This window comes from Tenrec ecaudatus, chromosome 13 (assembly GCF_050624435.1).
Source record: "Tenrec ecaudatus isolate mTenEca1 chromosome 13, mTenEca1.hap1, whole genome shotgun sequence".
In the NCBI taxonomy this organism is placed as follows: Eukaryota; Metazoa; Chordata; class Mammalia; order Afrosoricida; family Tenrecidae; genus Tenrec; species Tenrec ecaudatus.
The window spans coordinates 70,684,101-70,709,978 of record NC_134542.1 but is presented as its reverse complement, the minus strand read 5'-3'; the positions used below and the strand labels follow the sequence as shown (position 1 = coordinate 70,709,978).

General features: G+C 43.1%; 1 protein-coding gene across 2 annotated transcripts in view; it reads right to left on the bottom strand.

Moving 5' to 3' along the window:
• STK39 (serine/threonine kinase 39) overlaps positions 1–25,878 on the bottom strand; it is a 365,110-nt gene that overhangs the window by 43,917 nt on the left and 295,315 nt on the right. The gene's annotated exons all lie outside the window — the stretch shown is intronic.

Below are 25,878 nucleotides of genomic sequence, written 5' to 3'. Positions count from 1 at the left end.
GAGCCGGTGGAAAGCACTTCATTTTAGAAAGAATGGGGGCTAATGCGTCCCAGCAGAAAATGCCATCGTCTTCTTTATCTTGGTGCCTGTTAGCCAAACACCGAACACCCACACATGGAACCAGTCGCTGAGCTGGAGAAGAGGAAAGCGGCTCTGAGGAGTTTGTTGATGTTTCCACTGCAGCTATCACCATCCCTTGTTTTCAGGGAGGATTGGCGGGAGGGGCTACTTTTTACTTGGATGGCGGCTTCATCTTATTAAAATAAGAGAAAGGAAAAAAAAACACGCATGGTCAAGGAGTTGATTTTGTCTAACCTGAATGACAATGTTAGGCATTTAAAGTTATTGAGAGATCAAGGACATGTTGAAACTCCCTTGGAAAAAAATTGCATATGGATTTACTCAGAAAACGTCTCTAGACGGCTTAGGAAGCAAGCAGGGGTGCAAAGATGGGCAGCTGAACTCCTTGGTATGGGTCTCGCTTCAGGTGAAGGGTAGCCAGAGCAAAAGATCCAGAGCATGGGTGACCTCTAGATTTAACCATGAGCAGTACTGACAGCAGCTACCCACACCTCCAGCTCCGGCCAGGACTGCTCGGCCCCCACACACTAAGGGTGAGCTGCACACCCGGCTTCTCTCTATTGCTCTTGCTCTTTCTTCCTTGCTATCAAGACCCCTTAGTTGGTACCGCTGAAAGATTGAACAGGGATGCGTGATGAATGCTCCACCTTCTGTCAATTAATGGAAGATTCCAACCCGACAGACAGTCATCAGAAAGAATCATCACTTGGAGCCTAGGTCCCTAAACTTATTTGATCACTGGAACCACCTGAAGATCCGGTGCACCGACAGATCCCTGAGGAGCCCTGGTGGTGCAAGGTCAGTATAAGGCCAGCAGTCCAGAACCACCAGCTGCTGTGTGGCAGAAAGATACGATGAGGCCCCACAGGGGCAGTTCTACCCTTTCCTATAGGGTCACTATGAGTCAGAATCAACTCAATGGCAGTGACTTTTGGGGTTTAGAGCTCCATTTGTAACTTAATGAACTAGAATATGTAGGGAGAGAAGCCCACCAATCTGTGGTTCCCCAGATCTCCAGGTGATTCCAACAATCCTGAGGCTATTTATTTACTAAAACAAGGAATGAAGAAGCTGGTAATACATGGGGTTTAAAAAGTTCAAGGCCTAGTAATAACCTGAGGAAGTTAATCCTGAACGCGAACTTCCCTGTACAGTGTTTCACTGCATTGCCAGGCTTGGGTGGTTCCCTCTCTGTTATTAATACTTCCTCAACCACTCATTGTCCCCGAAGAACTAGTTAGTTGTATGTGGTTCAGGGAATTCACTTGCTCTTTATGTAAGGACAAGAACAACAAAATCAAGATGTTAAATAATCACCGAATTTTCAGGAAAGAGGGGATGGCCTTGACATCTGAGAGAGGTCACCGGTGAACTGAGACAGCAGAAGGCAATGAAGTTCATAGGACAAGGTTCAAACACTGACTCTTAAATAATTTTTTTAAAGAATCTTTTTAAAGGATTAGATTTGGACATTTTTATAGCTATTTACTTAATCTAGAAACATCTTTGTCCACTAGAAAAGTGTGATAGGTAAGTTTAGTGTGCCAACTTGGTCAATAGGAACATGCGGAATCAATAAAGTCGCAGTTTGATTGGAGGGCAAGAGATAAATGGCTTGGCAAGGCCCGCCCTTTTCTCTCTTGCTCTCTGGGGATGGATCAGTGTGAGGCTGCGTTAGCTAGTTCTCTGCCTCAACTTGTGAGCTATCCTACCTTAGAGCTTCGAGACCTACTTCGCCACACTTGAGGCTGGCAGATCCTGTCTCTTGCATTGCTTGAGATCAATATTCCATCTGGGCCTGCTTCACTAAGCTCCTGAGCTACTAACTGTTCGTGACCCGCCCTACTATTTGCTGCCTGTGGCTGGACTGTCTGCATTGCTCTAAGGAAGACTCAGCTGTCCGCTTTTTGACTTTGGACCCAGAAGCCCTCCTGAGTTGAAGAACTTCTAGAACTGAGTCCTCTGTACTGCTGTGTAAACTAATTAGCTGTTCTAACCCTTCGTGCTGTATTTATCTAGCTATATAAATGCATACGTGTCCTGGTTTTGTTTCTCTAAGAGAACCCTAACACAAAAAGTAAAAAAATGAAATAGATGCTTAGCTTAATTGTTATTTCCATTTTATACATTATAGAGGGACATTTTTGCAAATGCCAGGAATATTTTATTTTAAAAAAGGAAACACATCGATCACCAATATTAGAAGCACAGTACCATTGAGTTGATTCCCAGATCAGTCATGCTACAGGACAGGGTAAAACTGCCCCCCCACTCCCGCTGCCCTCCCTTTGGGTTTCCAAGGCTTTAGATTTTTACGAGAACAGGCATCCTCATCTTTCTACCATGGAGTAGATGGATGGCGGGCTCGAATTGCTGACCTTATGGTTAGTAGCCACCCAACACATAACCCACTAACACCACCAGGGCTTCTGGTGGAAACACAGGAACAATTCAATAAACACCCACAGAAGAAAAATCATCATCAAAGTTGCCTAAGGATTTACTCCCAGTTGCTATTGGAATAAAATTTAATGTGCAGTGTTAGGATCAACAACAGCAACAAAAGCATAATTGCTGGCGAGTCAATTACCAGTTATTTACTCCAAGTCAGGGAATGGACTGGACTCCACTGGTTGATTATTATTATTATTTTTTTTTAAAGTAGATTGCCAACTCCTTCTTCTAAGGTACTTTGGGGTGGGCTTAAAGAGCCAACCTCTCATTAGCAGTCAAGCATGCTATTTGCACCCTCCAGGGAGGACATGAGATATTATACAAGGGCTAAACCAAAATGAAAGTGAAAGCATGAGGACAAATTAGAAACGTGATTAAAAGCTTCCCAGTCATCAATGGAAAATAAACCAAGAAAGAAAGAAAGAAATCACTCAACAGACATTCTAGTAAGGTGGAATTGCAGCCAATGGTGAAACAAAGGACAATATTTCTTCATTAATCCATCTTATCAATGATGTAGCTGACTGAGAGAACAAAAGACAAGGCAAAAAGCTGCATTGGGCTGGCACGAAAATGCAGGCAATTGTCAGACAAATGAGGGGCCCTGTTCACAACCAAATGACATTTTGGCAAGATTATGCCAAGGATTTATTTCTTCTGGCGGAAGGTCAAATATATATATATTTCCATTTCCAAAGAGGTGATCTGCCATTCGCCCACCACGTGCTGTTCAAACACACATCCAATTCTTAGTTCAACAGAAGCTGGAATTCGGCAGGCCTCTGGACGAGATATTGGCATAATGCTTTTAATGAGAAATGGCGAGATAAAAATGATGAATACACTCTTGTCTGTGTAATGTAGTAAAAAACGATTGCATTTCCAGCTTGGGTTTCTGGGGACATAATTCTGGAAGACAGAAACCTCTGGAATGCCCATTCCAGCCTAGACCATAAATCTGAGGTGAACAGTGTAAATGCACACCCCAACTTTTGCTGCTAATGCACTCCAGTGATTTGATTGAGATCAGCAAAATGCGATTGCAAAAAGAGCCCCATATATTCTTACAACAGGGACAATGGTGTCTTTTAAGTCCACTCCATAATTCATCCACTCACTAACTATTTCTCAAATGCCTACTAAGTGCAAGTCGTCATTCAGTTCCAGTGTTCTAGAATGCCATTGGTTAACAAGACAGACAGAAAATCCTGCATGCTAGAAGCTTAGTCCAGTGATAAGTTACTTTTTAAAAACAATCATTTTATTGGGGGCTTGTACAACTCTTAACACAATCCATACATACATCTGTTGTGTGAAACACATTTGTATATTTGTTGCCATTTCATTCTCAAAACATTTTCTACTTGACCCTTTGGTATGAGCTCATTTTTTCCCCTCCCTCCCTCAGCCCCCAGCCCTCACAAACCCTTGATAATTTATAATTTTTTTTCATGTCTTTCACTGTCTGATGTCTCCCTTCACCCACTTTACTGTAGTCCATCCCTCAGGGAGGGGGTAGATCATTGTGATCGGTTCCCCATTTCTTGCCCCACCTTTCCCTTACCTTCCTGGTACTGCTACTCTCATTATTGACCCTGAGGGGTTTATCTGTCCTGGATTCCATGTTTCCAGCTCTAATCTGTACCAATGTACATCCTCTGATCTAGCCAGATTTGTAAAGTAGGATTGGGTTCATGATAGTGGGGAAGAGGGGGAGAAGAAGCATTAAAGAATGAGAGGAAAGTTGTATGTTTCATCATTGCCTCACTGCACTCTGACTGGCTCATCTCCTCCCTGTGACCTTCTGTAAGGGGATGTCCAGTTGCCTATAGATAGGCTTTGGGTCTCCCTTCTGCACTCCCCCTCATTCACAATGATATGACTTTTTTGTTCTGGGTCTTTGATGCCTGATACCTGACCCTATCGACACCTCATGATCACAAAGGCTGGTGTGCTTCTTTTGTGTGGGTTTTGTTGCTTCTCAGTTAGATGGCCACTTGTTTATATTCAAGCCTTTAATACCCCAGACACTATATCTTTTGATAGCCGGTCACCATCAGCTTTCTTCAACACATTTGCTTATGCACCCTCTTTGTCTTCAGTGATCACGTTGGGAAGGTGAGCATCATGAATGCCAGGTTAATGGGAAAAAGTCTTCTTGCGTTGATGGAGTACTTGAGTAGAGGTCCAATGTCCATCTGCTACCTTAATACTAATCCTACAACTATATGCTCATAGATCTATTTCCCCATCATCATATATATTTACTTATGTACATACCTGTATTTAGACCTCTATAAATGCCCTTTGCCTCCTAGTTCTTTCCTCTATTTCCTTTGACTTTCCTCTTGTCCCACCATCATGTTCAACCTTCATTTGGGTTTCAGTAATTCCTCTCTGTTGTATTGATCAAGCCCTACCAGGCCTCCTACACCCTCCTCGCCATCAATTTTAGATCACTTGTTCCCTTGTCCCTGGGTTTGTTCACACCCACTTCCTTTCCCCTGCCTCCCCCTCTCTCATGTCCCCCTGGAACTCTAGGTCCTGCTGTTTTTTTCCTAGATTGTTTAACCAGCCTATCTTATCTAGATAGACCTGCTGATGTAATAATATGCGCAAAAAACAAGACCGAGCAAAAACGAATGACAAAAAAAAGAAAAGCCTGTAAATAGTTTAAGGTCTATTGAGTCTGATGTGGTGCCATGCCCTGGTACCAAAGTCTATTTTTGGTATTCCCTGGGGAATTTATTGCTCTGTTTTCTTTGCTGTTCTGTTGCACGACCTTAGTGTTTGGCTTCGATGTGGTGGGGTCAGATCGGGCACAATTCCCACACTGTGTCTACAGTGTTTTCCCCCTTAACGTTATGGGTCAGTGAGGGACGCCGTGTCTCCTAGTGGGGCCGGCCATATGGTCTCTCTGTGAATTGGCTTCTCTGAGCAGGAATATCGTTCTCAGGGCTTGGTGGGCCATGATGTGCCCCACTCTCTCTTCCTCTCCCTTCAGACAAATTATTCTTAAAAAAAAAAAAAAAGCTAAGGAATGACCAATATTTCCCAGGAGTTAACATTTCATCAAGCATTACTAGCAACACAGGGCTTGAACAGAGTTCAAATCAGCCAGGACTCATCAAGAATCTGGACCACGGAGAAATGTCACAGTAAAACGGTACACAGCAACCAGTTACAATTTTATGGGTGGTCCAGATTATCTAGGTAGGCAAGTAACACACATTTGCTTTGTGTAAATATCTGTTGTCAGGTACCATCCAACTGATTCCGACTCACAGTCACCCTGTGGACAACGGAACAAGATACCCCAGTCCTGCCCCATCCTCACAATTGTTCTTATGTTTGAGCCCATTGATGAAGCCACTCTGTCCACCTTGTCGAAGGGCTTCCTCTTTCTTGGTGCCTAGCTACTTTACCAAGCATGACGTCCTACTCCAGGCACTGGTCTTTCCTGGCCACATGTCCAAAGTAAGTGAGATGACATCTCACCATCCTTGCCTCTAGGGAGTACTCTGGATATATTTCTTCCAAGATTGTTTGTTTGTTAATTAGTTAGTTCTGTTAGCAGATGCTAAAATGCTTTTAAAACTTGCTATTCTCTAAAGCCCTATTAATCATAAAAAAAATGTTGCAATGACCAACCAAGTCACTCAAAAGAGAACACAACTGGCTCCTCCAATGTACACACTTCCCCAATAATGGGAATTAACAAGATACACATCTAAATCAGAATAGATGAATTTAGCCAGGGCTAGAACCTTAGGTTAAGTTCTGGACCTGACTTACGATTGTAGTTCCTATGGGGATAGTCATCCCAGGGCACCATGTTGGCATTTGAAAACTGAGTGAATGGTGCCGTAAGTGATAATATCCCACCAGAAATGTAAAGGGATGGGAGTTAGTTTTACAATGGGTTTGTTTGGTAAGGAGTAGAACAGAATTCTGTCAAAATAATAACACTCAAGACCAATTATGGAGTGGTAAGATGATACTCAGGAGCCCTGGTGGTATAGTGGTTATGCAGTGGGCTACTAACCACAAGGTCAATAGTTCAAAACCACCAGCTGCTCCTTGGGAGGAAGAAGAGGCTTTCTACTCCTGTAATGATTTAGTCTCAGAAACTCAACAGGGGCAGTTCTACCTTGTCCTGTAAGATCACTGGGTGACAGAATTGACATGATAGTAGTGAGGTTAGTTTTGGTTTTCAAGATATGACACTCAAATCATCTTCGAACAAGAATATCACACATTGCTGGTTTTTAAAATATCTACTCATCTGAATAAGAATATATACCAATGATGCCATTTTAAAATTTTAGGAGGGATGTACACAATAGTTAGGCATTAGGCTGCTAATCACAAGGTCAGCAGTTCAACCCCTAGCTGCTCTGCAAAAGAAAGACAAGACTGGCTGCTCCTGTAATGATTTACAGTCTGGAAGCTCCAATATAGAGTTCAAATACATCTGAGGGACGTGGGCTTGTTTTCTGTCTTTTAGGTTTTTTTAAGGGGTGTGTTAATGAGCATAATCAATAAAATATCAATAAATTACCCTTGGGTTCTTATTTGTTTGTTGATAGGAGCCATCGGTCAGCTGCAACTCATAGAGACAGTATCTATAACAGGATGAAATGCCGTCCTGGCCTGAACTGGGCAGAACTGACCATCACAGTGAGGGATCTTAGAAGGTGCACTCCAGCAGATATCCAGGAGATGACGTCGGCCTCCTTAGCTCCGATGAATGTTTCCAGATGCGCATAACCTCTCCTTCCCCCGATGGGAAACAATCTGGAGCAATATGTACCTAAGCCTGTTAGTAAACCTTTCCCCAAACTGGACAATTAGGTACACATTAAATTCGGCTCCAAGCTCTTGTCTAAGGAAGCAGCTGGTTTCCAAATGAGCTCTAAGGGAGACTTCAGAGGTTTATATCACAAAGCTGATCAGAGAATGCACACTCACACTTGTTTCTTTGCTGAGAAAAGTACCCTCAATGCAGCCTTATCCATCCGTGCCGAGAGCATGTGCTGTGTGCATGTGGGAAGAAAAGCGGATGCCCTCTGGTACCCCTCCAGGCCCAGAAACACCAGTGTCTGCAGGAGTCAAGGAGATCGTGTGAGTCATTCTGAGAAGGAGTGGGCAGGCACTTCTGCCAGGCTGGATCTCCTTACAGCATGTCATCTTCTGGTTTCCTTAGAACATGTCAGCATCCGATACTAATATGAAGCCTGGGTATTAAATGTTGCCAACTAATTTAAGGATCTTCGGGCCAAACAAACCCCCCAAAATCACATGCTACCGTAACGAGACCTGGGCCTGCACTACAGGGACAACCGGAGACACAGCACAGAGAGGACGTGGGAAGGAACAGTGATTAAAATGAGGTTGTGAGGCAAAAAACATGACACTCAACAGATTAAAATTTTGGTATGCTGAAAGAAGAAAAGAATTCCACAGGTATAAAGGCACTCAATTAAGCCTGCCTGGTTTCATTTCTTCAAGAAACGTGATTAAATTAAGATCTGAGTAGAACATGTGGGCTGAAGTAATTAAAAAAATTTTTTCCCCACAGTTTGGGTCTTTTTTTGTTAAAACATACTCACACAAGAGGAGTCATGGCTTAAAGTGAGAGAAAGTCTGTAATATATAATTAAGGCTGAAATTTGGCATACCAAATGGAGTTTAAAAAAATGGAACAAAACAACATAATCAGCCATGAGGCGCCAAGCGAACCCTGACTAGGAGAGTCTTTTCTATTAAAAAGAAACCCATAGAGCATGCAAACTCCAAATAATAAACACATAAAACACACTAGATTTTGCTCTCCTGTCAAGTATGAGAGGCTCAGCAATGGGCTACGAACACCGATGCCAGCCAAGTTTGATTCCCCCTCTACCCCCTTTAATAAGATTCCCTGCGTTGGAAAATGTGTTGCAAATAGTTCATCTCCAGAGCACATCAGGAAGCTCAGCTCACCTACCATGGCACAACCTAAAAGCAACACCATATATTTTCTAGAGAAAAAGTAAACTAGGAGGAGTTTACGTGAAGACGTTTTAAGAGGAAGAACGAGGACTGATGAACGAACTGTGAGGGGCCGGCGGCAGACATTGTGGCTGATGGCCCAGCATCTACCCATCACACCACTCAGTCTGTTTAGGGGTGGGCAGGAGGCCACACACAACCACCGAGAGAGACAGAGAGCGTTGGTATGGCTTCTAAGATTTAAAACGTTCTTGGTCTTTTGCTAATTGAGTTCAGCCCATGGTAAACCCATGTGTTTCAGAGTAAAAGTGTGGCTACTTGTTGGGCTGCTAATCACAAGGTCAGCAGTTAAAACCACCAGCCGCTCTGCAGGAGAAAGAGGGAACCTTCTGCTTTCTTGATTATAGCTTTAGAAACCCAGTGATAATTCTACTCCACCCTATAGGGTGGCTACGAATCATAATTAACTTCATGGCAGTGAATGAGTGAGTGAATGAATGAATAATCTTTTTAGATGTTATCTGAGGTGCCTCTGGGTATACCAGAACCACTGCCAGCTGCTTAACAGTTTGCGCCACTAGGGCTGTTCACTTACAACTCACGTCATTCTACATGAAAGTTCATCCTCTTCTAGAAGAACCATTATAGTCCAACAAATTATTATGGGTCAATCTGCACTCACCCTAGTTTTCTGGGATGTATTGTACTCAAACAAAAACAGGATTTAGAATGGAAAATTCTCTTGGTATTTTTAATCAGTTCCTTAAAACACCATCTGCTCAGGATGATTTCTTCTAATTGGACATGGCTGTTCATAGATTAATGAAGCCCAAGTGACTTAATGAGTTACCTGTTGAGCTATTAACCCAAAGGTCAGCAGGGGGGCTCCACCAGCCACTCTGAGGGAGGAAGATGAGGCTGTCTGCTCCTGTACAGATTTACAGCTAGCAGACTACAATCAAAAGCAGCCATGTTCACAACTCTAAAGAGATTTCCCTTTGACAGTTGTCACACTCTCGAAGTGTGGCTCCATCACTTTCGTTTGCCATTCTGGAAGACAGTCTTAGAGCATCCAGAGAAAAGTTGAGGTGCATGTCCAGCAAGTAGATACCAATACCTAAACCTTTACTAAAAAGTTAGATCAATGTCATTGTTAGGAGAGAAATAAAACCACAACCTCAAATATCATACACTATAGTTGATCTGTAGGATTCATGACCTGCCGGTCTCTCCTCGGGATGTAGTAAAAAATACTGATAGGCCACAAGCACTTACTAGCAGTGAAATACCTCTACTACTGGCTTTTAGTATTTTAATGCACCACCTGCCAACTATTTGAGTCTCATTTCAAAGAACTCTAATAAACTTGAACTTTAAAATTTTGCCAGAAAGAGAGCTGGTTTTAGACCTCCATGGAGAGAACACGCCAGTACAATGAGAGACACCTCGGAAGCCCCGGCCTTGTGGGCTAGGAAATCGCCGCGATGATCTGGAGGAAAATTGTCTCAGGAAGTGGTGAGAAAACTTCATTTGGGAAAGGCTGATTAGCGACAGGGGCAACAGTTACAAAGCAGGTACTACAAACACGGGCAGAAACAAAGAGAACAATCTTAGAAAAGTCAAGCATTCACATGGCAAACAGAACTAGGCCCATACAGACTGAGAGTGAGTGGGTAAGCAGTTTTGGCCTCCCGGTCTGTAGGTGAGGATCCCTGGTGGGGCAGTGGTTACAAGGTGGGCTGCAATCCACAAAAGCAGCGGTGTGAAACCACCAGGTGCTCTGCAGGAAAAGATGGGGATTTCTATTTCTGTAGTTACAGTCTTGGAAAGCCCGGGGGCAGTTCTATCCTGCCCTATAAGGTTGCTGTGAGTCGGGCATCCTGTAGGCAGGGCTGGCACGGCCTCCATAGGTGCACAGGGTTCACAATTAAAAGGGTTCTTCTGCCTTTTGTTAAATGTTTTCTTGGCATCATTTTGAAATTCTTCGTAACTTTTAAACAAGAGGGCCTGCCTACATTTTCATTTTGGACTGGACTGCTGGTCTTGTCTGCAGATACAAAGAAGAATTCTGATTCGCGGAAGGTGGAAGTGGAATTTAGATGGTTGGTATAAAAAGACAGTTTAAAAAGGGCAATGTGGAAATATGATCCAAAGGAGAAATTCTAAATATAACACTTTCACTTAAAACACATTCCCATCACACTGCCGTCCATTCAGCTGATTCCGATTCACAGAGGCCCCATAGAGCAAAAGAGAACTACTCTGTCCACTTTCCAAGAATGTACATCTTCAAAGCAGAAAGCTGCCTCTTCATCCAAGGAGCAGCTGGTGGATACAAATGAATTTGAGATTTAAAAGGCATTCTCCAGACCCACAGCCTCAAGTCCATTTCCACTCAGGACCACTCCTTATAGTGTTTCTGAGGCTTTATGCAGGAGGAAACAGTCTCACACATACTTTAATTTACCAATCTTGTAATGAAGGGCCAAGGCAGTTACAGAAAAATCCTAGTTTTAAAATGTAGTTACATGTTAGGCTAACTGCCAGGTCAGCCATTTGAAATCACTACTCGCTCTGTGCGAGAAAGACAGGGCTGGTAACAACGGTCTCGGAAACTCACAGGGCCAGTTCTACTTGGCCCTGTAGAGTCGCTAAGAGTTGGCATCCACTCGGGGCAGTGAGCTTTATAATTCCCATAACGAATTAATAACAGTTTTGATTTTAGCACTCTACCTTTACTTAGAATTTCTAAAGTCTCCTGAAGCTTGTCTGAAGAAACAATTCTCTTTTTAAACTTTTCATTTTATCAATTAATTAAATGCCAAGAGTTCTAAAAAGAAGTACCATTGGCATAAACAGGTTTGGGGATAAACTCCGGTTAAACCTGTAACTTACCTGGTGGGAACAGACTTCGGGAAGGGAAAGGGGCACCCACCTAGAGTGTCAGTATGCTGTGGGCATCCCTGGTGCATTTACAGGGGTAAGTGAGAGCATGACTTAGTCCAGTGGGTCAGGTTAATGGCAGCTGGCTTACTCCTTCTGCAGAGGTATTAGGCTATTGCACTGCATTAGTGTGAGTGGGCCCACTGAGTCCTGGCTACCTGGCCACACTCTTGTGGGAAGGAAGTCAGAGTGCAGTCTTCTCCTGATGGTGGAAGACATCCCTGTAGGCAGGTATCAAAGAAATAGGAAGGTCTTAGCAAACAAGCCTGAGCTTCAAAGGTGTGTGGAAAAGAAGGAGGTGTTTGGGCTAAGGGACTAGCCCTCAAAGTCAGCCTTAGGAAATAAGGATGTCCCCATTTCTCCAACTCCTCTGAGGTCTACACTTGGAGGCATTGCACACCTTAGATGGTACTCAACAGTGGGAAAGGGCAACTTTAATCACAGGGGCAAAGCAGGAAACCAGAAAAGGAGGTGTTGTGTACCTCCAGGCTCAGAGAAAGCAAACACATCTTAGAGACCAACCATCTACTTGTCCATTCTTTTCTGAGCATCTATTTTCATCCTGCTGTTTATGGGTACCTGCCAGAACAGTTGGACCAGCGCATTAAGAGGAGAAAGTATCCCTCAATGCCAACATGAAGGTGGCAGAGGTACATAACCTTGAATCTTATAGAGAAAAGCATTACAGGGGTGTAGTCCTTCCTAACCCAGGGGAGTTTCTATCTCCGTGCGCCACCAGGGATCTGAGTCTCATTTTAGTGGGGGACACTGTGCAGCTGCCTCACTCTCTGACTGGTATGTCATAACAATAAGTCTTACAGTAGGAGTGGGAGGCCAGGCGAACTGATGCTACCATGTACAGAGTGGTTCTTCAGTGCCAGCGACTGCACTAACCCTCGTTATGTCATCGAATAACCCTCCTGTCAATTCTGTGAGGTAAGTGCATCATTCTATGGGTAAAGAAGAAATGGAGGCCTAGAATGATGATGTCAGTTCCTAGAGTCCCCTGGGTTAGCTGAGAGATGGGATCTGAACACAGCTGTCTGATCTGAGGCCTGTCCTCTTTCCCACCCACCATGTGGTGTCTTCAGATGCTTCAGGTCTGAGAGTCTAAGAAGTGAGATGGGGCTGTTTTCATGTCTCTGGGTGTTGCCTGGGTGAACAAGCTTGGCTGCTAACCAAAAGGTCCGGGAGTTTGATTGTATGCAGATGCACCTGGGTGGAAAGGATTGGTGATCTGCTTCTTAAAAGTCCAGCCATTGGACACCCCCTGGGACAGAGTTCTACTCTGACACACACAGGGTCTGGTCTGCAAGAACTGGAATCAACTCAAGGGCAGCTGGGTTTTTGACTTTAAAAGTGACTCACAAAATAGCAACAACATACACACACAATGAATGATACATATGGGCTTCGAAAAAATTCATGGGAAAAGGAAATTGAAAGATCATGGAATTTTCCCATGAAGTTTTTGAAGTACCATTGTTCAGTGCAGAAAGTCATGTGACCCACCTATAAATGCAGACAAATTAAACAATAACCAGGACACTAACAGGTGATCCATTTTAAAACCAGTTGTTTAAATAAGTATGAGGGATGTCCATTTGCTGAACCTCTAGTTCTATACAATAATGTCTATGCCACCAGTGTTTTTATTACCTCTTCTCCCCAAAGGTTTGGCAGAAACCCCACCCCATCACCCCCTAAGAAACAAACTGTTACATAGAGAATGCAACCAATATAGGAAGGGTGAAGCAGGCAGCCTAGAAACAACACTGAGGGAAAACACTGTGCCAGCTCTACACCTGGCACACCAGGTGGCAAAGGTTACCTAAAAAAGAACCTCTTTTCCCATCCTTGCTTTCTGAACATGTGGCCACTTGACTGCTTACCTTTAATTTGGGCAATTAGCGTATTAGTCCCCAAAAGAAAACTCCCTGAATTCTATGGAAATTCATGTACTTGAAACAGAAGGTTAGCTTTAGCCCAATGAACATGAATATTTTATTTATTCTGTACTCTATTATAATGGTGGTACTTCTACTCTGTGTAAGTGCTACGTTAGCCCACATGATAATTTGTGTGGGAATAAGGCAATAGTATGAAATGGAAAACATATTTCATCCTCTGTGGGAATGAACGTGGAGGCCCTTTGGTTATCAATTAATATAAAGAAAATGCCTGCAATTAATGCCCATATTTTTCATTTTCTAGGAATCTTGATTTCTCTTTGATAGAATAATTGGATTCAGAATTACTGGAAGGTATCTCTGAAGTTCTCTTGATCTGCAAACATTAAATTACAATCACTACTTTTTAATGCCCTCTGACTTAAATGAGTCTTGAATGTTGAAACAACCCCACTTTCATTTCTCAGTTCCTCCAGGGCTATGTTCCTGGCCCTTTGTGCCTCTTAGGCTCTTCAGTCAAATATGAATCATGCCCAAGCAGCAAGGGACCCTAACTTAGCCTAAACTGTGCACTTATAGTCTCTACAGAATGAACCAAAGCTAAAGGAAGACAACATATTTATTACACATTTCCTACATAGAAAGGCAATCAGAGGTGAACTCCAATTTAATTTTTTGCAAGGTGCTATGGCTAAGAGCTATTTACCAAGCTCCTGCCTCCTCCCCCCCCCATCCCCATGGAATGCACTTTTCCCCTTCCCTTGCTCACATGCTCTGGCTACATTCATCTCTTCCTTCGAAGTTCACCATCTTTGTTCAAGTCATGTGTTTTTTGCTGAATGCTAGCCTCTACTCTCAGGAAGGCTACCTCTAAGACTTCATTCAGAGCTCTCTCCTTTAAAGGGGCCTGCTTTCAAATATTAATTAGGTCCCCTGGTGTCTAACGGAGGAGCCCTGGTGGCATAGTGGTTACTCCTTGGGCTGTTAACTCCTAAGCCAACATTTTCAAACCAGCAGCCACTCTGTGGGAGAAAGAGGAGGCTTTCTACTCCTGTAAAGGGTTATAGTCTCAGAAAAGCACAGGGACAGTTCTACCCTGTTCCATAGGGTCAGTAGGAGTCAATCACAGTGAGATGTTTTGGTTTCTAACTGAAGGAGTGCTGGTGGCATAGTTGGCAAGGTCAGCAGTTTGAAACCAGCAGCTGCTCTGCCACAGAAAGGTGAAGTGTTCTGGTCCCATGAAGATTTCCAGTCTTCGGAAGCCTCCTGCTGTGCTGTAAGGCTGCTATGAGACAAACGACCCGATGGCAGAGAGCTTGCTTTGAGCTTGTGTCTGTCTTTACTGCACGCCACCTTCCTTTGGAGCATGGCCTACAATGTGCAGTTGCACCTTTTATCTGTGGATGCGCTTGCCTAATGTGAGCCTCTCCTGTTAGACTGGAAGCTTTATAAAAGCAGCAGCCTCGTCTGACTCATTCACCACGGCATTTCCAGCACTGAGAAATCAGATGCTTCGTTTATTAAATGAATGACGTAGGACAGCTTAGAGGCCTGATGACAATCTCTGGGTGAAGGGCCTGCTTCCTGGGTCCTCCTAGTGGCACGGAGCCCTCACCTGCTGGTGATGCTGCTGTAGCTTCTTCAAGCAGCTGCCAGGGAGGGGACACAGAGTCAGGGAGGACCGCAAGGAAAGCACAGCTGACAAAGTGGTTTGGGGACCCTTGGGCACATTCTTTTGGGGACTCCTGGGGAACATCTCCAAGGAGTATCTGCCATTATTACTGGCTAAACTAAATGCAAACTCACCACCATTCAGTCAATGCTGAGTCACAGTGATCCTCCTGTGGGTTTCTGAGACTGTAATTGCTTCCTGCAGTGGTTCTCGACCTTCCTAATGCCACGACCCTTTCATACAGTTCCTCATGTTGTGGTGACCCCAAAACCATAAAATTATTTTCGTTGCTGCTTCATAACTGTAATTTTGCTACTGTTATGAATTGGGAAACCCCTGTGAAAGGGTCATTCGACCCCCAAAAGCGACCCGCATGTTGAGAACCACTGGTTTATGGGACTAGAAAGTCCGGTCTTTCTCCCTAGAAGGTGCTGGTGGTTTCCAACTGCCGACTGTGCGGATTGCGGGCCAACTTGTAACCAAGAGCCATCCAATCTGGAGCTATGTGGTCTGCCTGAAAATTTCAGGGAAGGCAAAACGACCAAGTGGTTATATCTAATTATCGCAGCTGGCAGGTTCAAACTGCCAAACCTTGTTGTTATCAGCCCAATGCGTTAACTCACTAGAAGTACCAGGGCTCCTTTGATTACTGAAAATTAAACACTCCTTGTCAGGAGATACATTAAATGCAAAGCCCTACATTTTTAACATTCAAAAAAATCACAATTATGAAAAAATACCCAGAAATTACTTTCTCATACCCATTTAATAAAAATTTATAAGAACCACCTTAATTTCCCTGTCCCCCCACCCCTGAATCTTATGCACTCCTGCAAGCCTATAGTGCCAGTGGGGGAGGCTCATTAGTCAGAATAACCTATAGCATTTTTGTGCTTCCCAAGAGTAATGCTGTCCAAATCATGTCCTCTAACCTGCATTCTACCTTTCTATTAGATGTGAAATTTCCATAGTGTGCCATTCTCACCTTATCACTCAGTTCTACTGACAACTAGGAGAATGAGAGAAGCAAGGCAGCGAGGAGGATATGTGAGGAATATAGTCAACCCAAAGGGAAGGGAAGCAAGGCCAATGTCGAAGCATTTCTGAAGCCCTTACCTGTTCTCTGACCCTGTGTATAACAGGGGGACGAGAAAGTGCAGAGACCCAACAGCAGAATTCTGACCCCAGACTCATGCACTGAACGAAGAAAGCACACTGAGTTTCTGAAGACTGAGCCGCAGTCACATGATGACAAGACTGGAGTCTGTCATTAAAGGATGTGTCGGGTCTGCTGGCCTAAATCTGAGTTAACAAGCTTCTCAAGGCTGTCCAAGTTCCCTCAGGTAGAGACAGGGGCATTTTACTATTTTAAAAAATCAAAAATGCCTTCCACGTCAAACAGAGAACTCCTTCATATTCTGTCTGGTGTGGTGCAGAGAGAACCAGGCCTGTTATTTTTTTACCCAGTGTCCTTAAAACATTTTCTTGACCACAAATTCCTCCTGGATGATCTATGGCTAATCATACATGAAATCTTATTGGAAAATGTGCCATTTATGGAATCTTACCATGAAATGCACATAGTGGGCACTTCTAAAAGCATTAGCTCATGAACAAAACTGAGTATCGTTAGCTAGACAGAAGTGAAGGGAGGTGAAGCTGGCAAGAACGGTAACACAAAGGAGAGTTGGAGACATGTTACCCCAAAGCCCAGAAGAAGGAGAATGGCTGATAGGACACATTTCCTCAACAAGGGAAAAGATGGAGATAGGGAAAAGGCTAGGTGGACAGAGGCAGGGTGCGCACACTACCCCCACAATAACAGAATAGATTCTTGGGTCTACAGCCCAAGGCACAGCATGAGTGTGTGTGTGTGTGTGTGTGTGTTTGAGGTGGAGGGATACACATGTCTGGAAAAAGGAGGCACACTATAGAGGGCCAGCCAATAACAGAAGACCCACCAGAAAGCCAGCCCGTGGCGGAAGGTTCACCATTAGCAGAATTAAAGGTTCAGCTCTACAGTCCATCAGACATTTTGGACTGGCTAAGGGTCCTTTGGAGTTCTGTTCCAAAGCGGTCCCTTCAATACAGTCACTCTTTCTGTTAAATCCTTTTCTCTAACTCTGGTGTGAACATTGTTCCTCCCTTGAAATCTTTCTTGGAGGCGAGACCAGAACCAACAAAAATGGAGAGGCTGGACACGCCCAGCCACCTGCTGGTAACACCTCCAAATGTCAAAGATAGAATGTAGAAAGCAGAAACTTGACCAGAAGGATAAATCTCTCAATTATTGGAATGTGAACAGTCAAGATCTATCATTGTCTTAAAGTGAATTTGTGGCAAAAACATTTTTATGCCATCTTTTGGATGCTAAACTTAAGTCCTATAAAGCAGTTACTGTTTTTTACCAACCAACTGGTGGATGGCAAGCTTATAGTGATCCTATAGACAAAGTGGAATTGTCCCCCCATAGAGTTTCCTAGGCTGTAAATTTTATTTTCCTTTAAAAATTTTTATCATATTATTGGGAGTTCTTATAGGTATCATAACATCCAATAGTTCAACCACATCAAACAGTATTGTACATTGCTACCACAGTCAGTTTCAAAACGTTTTCTTTCTTCTTGAACTCCTTGATAGCAGCTCCCCTTTATTCCCTCCCCCAGCAATGCCCCCCGAATCCTTATTTATTTATGTTGCATCTTACACCATCCAATATATCCATGCACATACAATTATGTTGTTTGCTCCCCTCAAGTGGGGTGATACAGTCATCAATGCTATAGCTCCCTCTTCCCCAGCTCCCTCACCTCCTGTTCCCTCAGGGAACCATTACTCCTGTTACTGTTTCTGAAGGGTTATTCATCTTGACTTTCATGTAATCTTAACAAGAACAGATCACAAGGTCTCATCTCCAGCACATACCGGGTAGTGGGTTTGAACCCCCTAATCTGATCTTTAGGTTAGCAACCAAGCATTTACCATCACTTCATCCAGGCTCCATGGTACAAAATTAAGAACGTGAAATTTTTCAGGTAGGGTTAGCAAGAAGGGCTCTTCATTTCAAAACATGACAACCAAATCCAAGATAAATTTCAGAATATGATTTGGCATTAAGTAAAAAACAAAATAAAACAAATACTGGTAATAAGCCCAACATTTCCATGGAGTTTAAAAATGTTGGTTTAGCTTTCTTTCTGGGTTCTAAAAAACTTTCGTATCGAATAACCAAGGGACACTATGTACTGATATAATAAATTAGTTGGACACAGTAACTTTTATTTCAACTAAAGCAGTAAAACTATAGCAGATACTATAAAACAAACAACTAGTAGAGCTGATTTTGGGTGGGGACATTGCTACTAACACACACAGCAGAGCGTCTGCTTACACAGACTGCCCAATTGCTGATGGAGCAGCTACAAGTCACGCAGGCCTGCAGAAGTCTATAGTTCCCCCAAACCACCCAATGTTTTTAATTCTCTAGAGCATTAAACTTATTGAGTCAGGGCAAGGGGGTGAAGGTAGAGGTTTGGATAGAGCCTGCATAGTGTCCATGACAGTATGTCAGGACCACATTTCCCAGAACCCTCTATCGCTCATGGAAGTTTCTTGTGGGCACAGGAACCTTTCACAAAGCATGGTGGAAGGCAATGGAGGGCAAGGAATACTGGGTCTGGCCGTGCTGGCTGGTAAAGTTTCTGCTAGCATCCTCTAAATAAGTCTCTTGTGATGCTCTATGTCTTCCAAAAGAAAATCTTTCTCTGGGTAAGGCTAGAACCTAAGCCAATAACATGTGTCATACAACTCAAATCAGGAATCCAAGGGAATGAAAACAAAACAACTGGGTACTGTGGAGCTGATGCTGACTCACAGTCCCCGTGCACAACAGAACAGAACTGCTCTCCATAGGGTTTTCAGGGCTGTGACCTTTCCGAAGCAGATGATCAATCCTTTCTTCCACAGTAACTACCTGTGGGTGGATTTGAACTGCCAACCTTTTGGTTACTAGCCAACCACGTAAGGGTTTGTGCCATCCAGGGACCAGTCTGGATGAGACTGTTCTACCGAATTCATTCAACTTAGAGCCAGCCTTAACCTAGAATGTTCATTCAAGGAGGAGCCGAAGGAGTTCCCTTCCTTCCTCATTAGCAGTCACCATTTTACTATAGGTACGGCGGTAAGATACAGACAACACTGTTTAGTTAATGAAGGTTTTTCTCCCACTGAATTTTAACATCACTAGTCACCACCACATTAAAAACCGAACTGAGCACCAGGATATGCTCACTCTTTCCCGAGGCACTCATGGTGTAAAACTGTACTGTAGCTCCATAAATTTCAAATCATTCACCGCTGACTACATTCCTCTGACTGCAGTTGGACCAAGAACAGCACTTCATATTCACAACCATATGCTCATAACTGATCAAAGATGCTGTTGCTTGCATACTTTGAAGCCTACAAGATACTTTATCAATTAGGTGGAAATGTTAAAGCTGAGGGCCACCTGGAGGGGCTATTGTACCAGGACTGTAGGCAATACTAACTTTAATAACTGTCTACCAATTGTAATCTTTCCACAGATGTAGCACATCATACACAGTGACAGAGAGGCAGTTAACAGGTACTGCCTTTAAAGCAGTCTTCTAAAGGAAGTAGAGAATCAAGAATGGCGAGAAAACAGATATTAGTGAAACCTGAAAGATACAGGTGGTGAAGGAGCTAAAACACCCGTTTCCTGCAAGCCACAAAAGCAGCCATGAAACTCCACTGTGTGTGAAAATCAGAGAATACTTGTTAAAAATGCAGATTTCCACATTCTAAGCCCCAAATTCCTGATTGTATAGCCCTAGGGAAAAGCCCAGATAAATCCAATTTTACTACTCAGCCAGGTAAAATTCAGCTAGGGCATACTTTGAGGAACACTGATTCTATAAGCAACTGTAAGGGACAGACGGCTGTTCAGAGCAACCCATTTCTTTCCTATGGGTCATGACTCAGAGGTTACAAGTCAAGTCAGTTTCTGAGAAAGAGGGCATTAAGGGGGGTTGGGGAGAGAGATAATCAATTATGGTGAATTACCCTTTTGCTTTTTGAGGATGTAACAATATTTGCACTGTCCAAAATGATCGATTGATGCAAAGTGGAATTAAACTAGTCAAATGAGGCTAACTCTACTCATGTAGTCAATGTATTTATTATGTGTCTATGTGTGACACAGGATGGTGGAGAATCAATAAAACAGCTGGCAGCCTTGCCCTCGAGGTACCTTCAACCTCCATGAAGAGAGAGACCAGCAAGTGCACCAGGCTGAAATGTCACACACTTGGGGTGAAGATCGTTTTCTAACGCAGACTACCAGATTCTGGAAGGGAGAGGCAAGCACTGGAGAAGGTGCCGTGGAGTAAGATTCCGTGATCGATCTGGAGGGGCAGGCAGGGTCTGCACATGATTCTTCATGTGCAGAAAACAAGAACTCCAGGCCCCAAACAGTGTTCTCAAGTCCAGAGAGTTGCGAGCACATACGAGTCTCGCGCTAACTTTCATCTCAGTGGTTCAGTAGTCTACTAAGCACAAAATCCATCAGATGGAAAGTATAGGGACAAAGGCAGAAACAGAGCTCCCTTCTCAGAAAATGGAAATTCCAACATCTGTCTCTGAATTTCACTTGCTGGAAACAGACAGATGTTGTTACAAAGCCAGGAGGAGGTGGCGGCATGAAAATACAGCAAGAGGCGTTCAAAAGGTGCTCTTCCAACCAGCTTTGCTTCCATGTTCACTGTGCCCGCCTCTGCATGGCCTGGTTGATCAGTGTAGCAGGTTTGTGCGGGCAAGCCCTGAAGAGGCCAGGAAATTCATTGACTGAGCAGGATTCTGAGCTTTTACTTTCTTCGGCACAGTAGTCCCGCCCCCACACCACCTATGCAAAAATCACAAGGCCATGGAGCTGATTCCGACTCTTAAGAACCCCACAGGGCAGAGCAGATGATGCCTTAGAGTTTCCTAGACTCCAAAGCTTTATGGAAGCAGACTGTCTCATCTTTCTCCCTCAGAGTGGCTGCTGGGTTTGAACCACTGGCATTGTAGTTAGCAGCCCAATGTTAAATCCACTGCACCACCCTTACCCAGTATTCAAAAAAAAAAAAAAAAGACTTCAAATGGGCTGTTTTTTTTTCCCACTAGGGGCTCATACAACTCTTATCACAATTCATACATACATCAATTGGGTAAAGCACATTTGTACATTCATTGCCCTCATCATTCTCAAAACATTTGCTCTCCACTTAAGCCCTTGGCATCAGTTCCTCATTTCCCCCTCCCTCCCTGCTTCCCCCTCCCTCATGAACCCTTGATAATTTATAAATTATTATTTTTCATATCTTGTCCTGTCCGATGTCTCCCTTCACCCACTTTTCTCTTGTCCATCCCCCAGGGAGGAGGTCACATGTAGATCCTTGTAATCGGTTCCCCCTTTCCAATCCACCCTCCTTCTACCCTCCCAGTATCACCACTCACACCACTGGTCCTGAAGGGATCATGCGTCTTGGATTCCCTGTGTTTTCAGTTCCTATCTGCACCGGTGTACATCCTCTGGTCTAGCCAGACTTGCAAGGTACAATTGGGATCATGATAGTGGAAGGAGGGGATAAGGGGGGACGGAGGAAGCATTTAGGAACTAGAGGAAAGTTGTAGTTTTCATCGTTGCTACATCGCATCCTGACTGGCTCATATCCTCCCGGAAACACTTCTGTAAGGGGATGTTCAGTGGCCTACAAATGGTCTTTGGGTCTCCACTCCCCACCTCATTCACTGTGGTAAGATTTTTTGGTTCTGATGATGCCTGATACCTCATCCCTTCGACACCTTGTGATCGCACAGGCTGGTGTGCTTCTTCCATGTGGGCTTTGTTGCTTTTGAGCTAGATGGCCATTTGTTTACCTTCAAGCCTTTAAGACCCCAGATGCTATATCTTTTGATAGCCGGGTACTATCAGCTTTCTTCGCCACATTTGCTTATTCACCCCATTTGTCTTCAGCGATGGTATCATGGAGGTGAGCACACAATGATAGGATTTTTTATTCTTTGATGCCTGATACCTGTTTTTTAAACAGGAAGCTAAGGAAGCCAGTTTTTCAGCAGCCATATTATTGACCATCCTTAGGATCTGTCTTTAAAACAACTAGAATGCGAGTGTTCAGATCTGGTATATTTCCACTTAACAGCCAGCCCAGCCAGGAGATAAGCAAATTTACAGATGAGCATCACCTACTATGTCAGCTTGCAAAGTTAACTCCCCAGCCCCCCGCCACACCCCTCAAGCCAACATCTATCCAGGATGTCTTGCAATCTTATCAGTTTCCAATTACATGAGGCCTAAAAGTGCTTCCTGCTTCTTGCCTAAGGGAGGGGTACATTTAAGCACAACTGAAGCGGGTTTATTATTTCAGTCTACAAACACTGCATTTAATTTCTGCATGGCTCTGCCTCTGCCCCAAAGCAATCACTCCATGTCGCTATCCTGACCTTTCTTCAATCCAAATTCTGCTTTGTAAAGCTTCACACACTAAAGACAGATTGCACTGAAGCCAGGTATGAAGATTGTTTCAAAGTTATACTTGCTACTACTCCATTTAAACCTTTCATATTCTTTTCTCCATAACATACACGATTACTTTTTCTTAGCTTTCTCATTCTGCCAAGATCATTTACTTGGGGGACAGACAGGGGGGTCAGTTCTATGTCAGCTATTTTGCATTAAGGAAGTTGAAAATAAAACAACCTCCTACATGAAAACTCACTCAAACCCCTCTCTCAGAGTTCTAAACTGAGTCAGACTTTTGTGTAGCTGTCATCAGGTGAGCCAGTCTGGCGTCTACAAATGTTATTATGAGTTTCTGCTATCTTAAAAGTATGAACCTTAAAATGATATCATTTTGCACTCAACCCAGTTTTTGTTTCCTAAGTAATTGTTAGGTATTTGGCTGTTTCAAAATCAAATTTGATTCTCTGTAAAAAAGTATTTATTGGAAGCCTACTACGTGATATGTCCGTTTCTGGGTGCTGGGGAAGGTACTGTCTTCCATTCTTCTTTCTCTTATGATTCTGTCTAGTCTTTCCTCGTGTCGTGGCTATCTTGTTTATTTATAAATCCTACCACTGTAAAAAGTAAATCAAATTACATTAATCTTTTAAACACCCTAATGCTCAATCTAGTTCTCAACCTGTGGGTTGTGACCCCTTTTTACAATTGAGAAATAATCTATATTCCCTAAAATTCACCCTTTACAGCCTTCTAATTCTAGAATCTTTCATCACACCCCAAAGGCAATCTTGTGCCCACAAGCAGTGTTTCCCTTTTCCCTTCCTCTAATCCTTGGTAAACACTAATCCGCTTCCTGACTCTATAACTCTATAGATTTTCTCACTCCTGGAGATACAACTTAGAAAAGAACAGCTGGATGAAACTGGGGAGTCAGATATATGCCTGGAGCAGGGGGAAGAGACAGTGGCAGAATGGGCACTGAAGTCAGGAGTGGTATTTGGTTGGGTTAAGTGTAGCTATAAGGGAATGGAGGGAAATGGCTGTAATGGAAAATATTGTCCAGAGAACACTTCCTTAAGAATGGAGAAAGAAAAATAAATTTGCCTGGGAGGCATAAGACCCAAGTTCAAGGACCATAGCAACATACATTACACAGATACTTCTTTCGACTATGATCTCCCTCCATGCCTTTTTCCCCCTTCTTCTTCTTGTCCAAAGTAAGTAAAAATAACCTGTTATTTCTACCTCAGAGAACTGATGTGATGGCCAAAGGAATTGTGGAAAGGTCATTTGTCAACTCTTCAGTGTGATGTGCACCTGGGGCATCTTTGGGGCTGCATCATAAGGAAGACACTCCACACATATGATACTGATGCCTCCAGAAGATGAAACCTTTTAGAAGGATACTTATTATGACACAGAAAAACAGAAGCTTTCTGATTATGTACTGTTTATAATAGTTGAATGTGAACTAAGCTTTAATTTCAGACTTTTTTTTTTTTAGGTCAACAACAAGATGTCTCTCGTTTAGATTCAACTGAGCCTGGGGCAAAAGAAAAGTACATTCAATATGACTGTAGGCATGAGGCGAAACCATGCTTAACAAAAGATGTGACCTAACGCCTTAACAACAAGGATCTCTTTCATTCTCCATGTTCCCTGCCACCTGCCAGGGTCAACTAAATTGAAAGGACTATTTGATCCTCAACATTTTACCCAGTGCGAGGTTTGAGTAGTTGTTTAAGCATAAAATTTGGGTTATTATTTTCTCCTTGCTGTTTCGTTTAGGGCCTGGGTCACAGTTCTCTTAAAGGAAAAACATATCTTGACCTTTCCACTAAATTTTCTCTGTTCTTCTCTGGGGAAACTAAGGCACAGAGGTGTGTGCTTATATCTTCCAATAAGGATGAGAGAACTTAACCTTTTCAATAGGAATTGTTTGGCTACATAAAGAATTCTATGAAGAAAGTTCAAGTACACACTAAAGTGGAATAGATATTTTTCTCTCATATTTGATAAAGAAAACACAGTGAATCCAAGGAAGAAAATATAATTATGCATAAGGAACCCTCATGGCACTGTTTGGCAAGTGCTGGAATGTGAACTACAAGGTTCAAATCCATCAGCCGCTCCACAGGAGAAAGCCAAGGCTATCTACTCTTATAAAGTGTCACAAGCTTGGAAACCCAATATAAGGTCACTATAGGCTTGAAATGGTTCCAGGGCAGTTGGTTTGGGAGCTGGATGATAAACAAGGAGGCATAAAAAAGTGAGTAGAAAAATAGAATTCAAAGGTAATGGAATTTTTCCAAGAACTTTTTAAAGCTCCCTAATACATAGTTATCTGATAACATATGAAGATGTGTGTGTGTGCGCTGACAAACACACACACCACTTGGCAAAAGAATCCCTTTCCTTTAAAAATCAATCTTGCACACTGCTTGAATATTAATAGGAGGATTAGCTAAGCTTTTCTAACTATAAATATATCTTGGTACTTTTGCATTTATGACGTTTCACTTGTATATCAATGATATCAGATACTGATTCTTGAGCCAGAATCCCAATCTCCTACTACAAAGCCACTTAATCTCATTTACATAAAATAATTCACTTTAAAATGATCCGTCATATAGAGCCTTTCCAGGTAACAAATCATACTTCCTGTGTGCATATCTCCCCAAATGTCCCTCAGTCACACCCCCCAGCAATATTGGGAAAGAATTGACGACAAACAATGGAGTTTTGAAAGTTGCCGCGTGCCATTCACCGGGAAGTAAGTCAATTCAGCCATCAATTTGCAATGAATACTTAAATCTTACCATAATACACATTCTCCTAATTAGAATATTACTACGATTAACAATGTAATTAATTATCATGACCAATATGGTATAATGTTAACTAATCTTTATGACATATGGCCTTTGTCATGAATATCCTGTAATAAACCATGCTAGAAAATCCTTGTCATCTCAGAAGTTGCTAAGGAATCTGGAGCAATTCACCTTAACCTATGTGGCTCCTGACTACGTTTTCCTTAGCTAGTCATGACCCCTCTCAGTGCTTTTCCACCTCTCTTCTTCGGAGGTTTAGTAGCATTTCTTGCCCCTATCAAAATGCTTGAATCCAGCACCCCACCCCACCCCCACCTCTAAGTAGCAATCTGTTCATGTTTAAAGTGCTAGAAGGAGTTGTGGTTTAAAACATAACTGGAACCCTCCTGTTGCCACAGCCCAACCTCACGCCACTGGGCAAGTCACTGAGTCTCTCTGGGG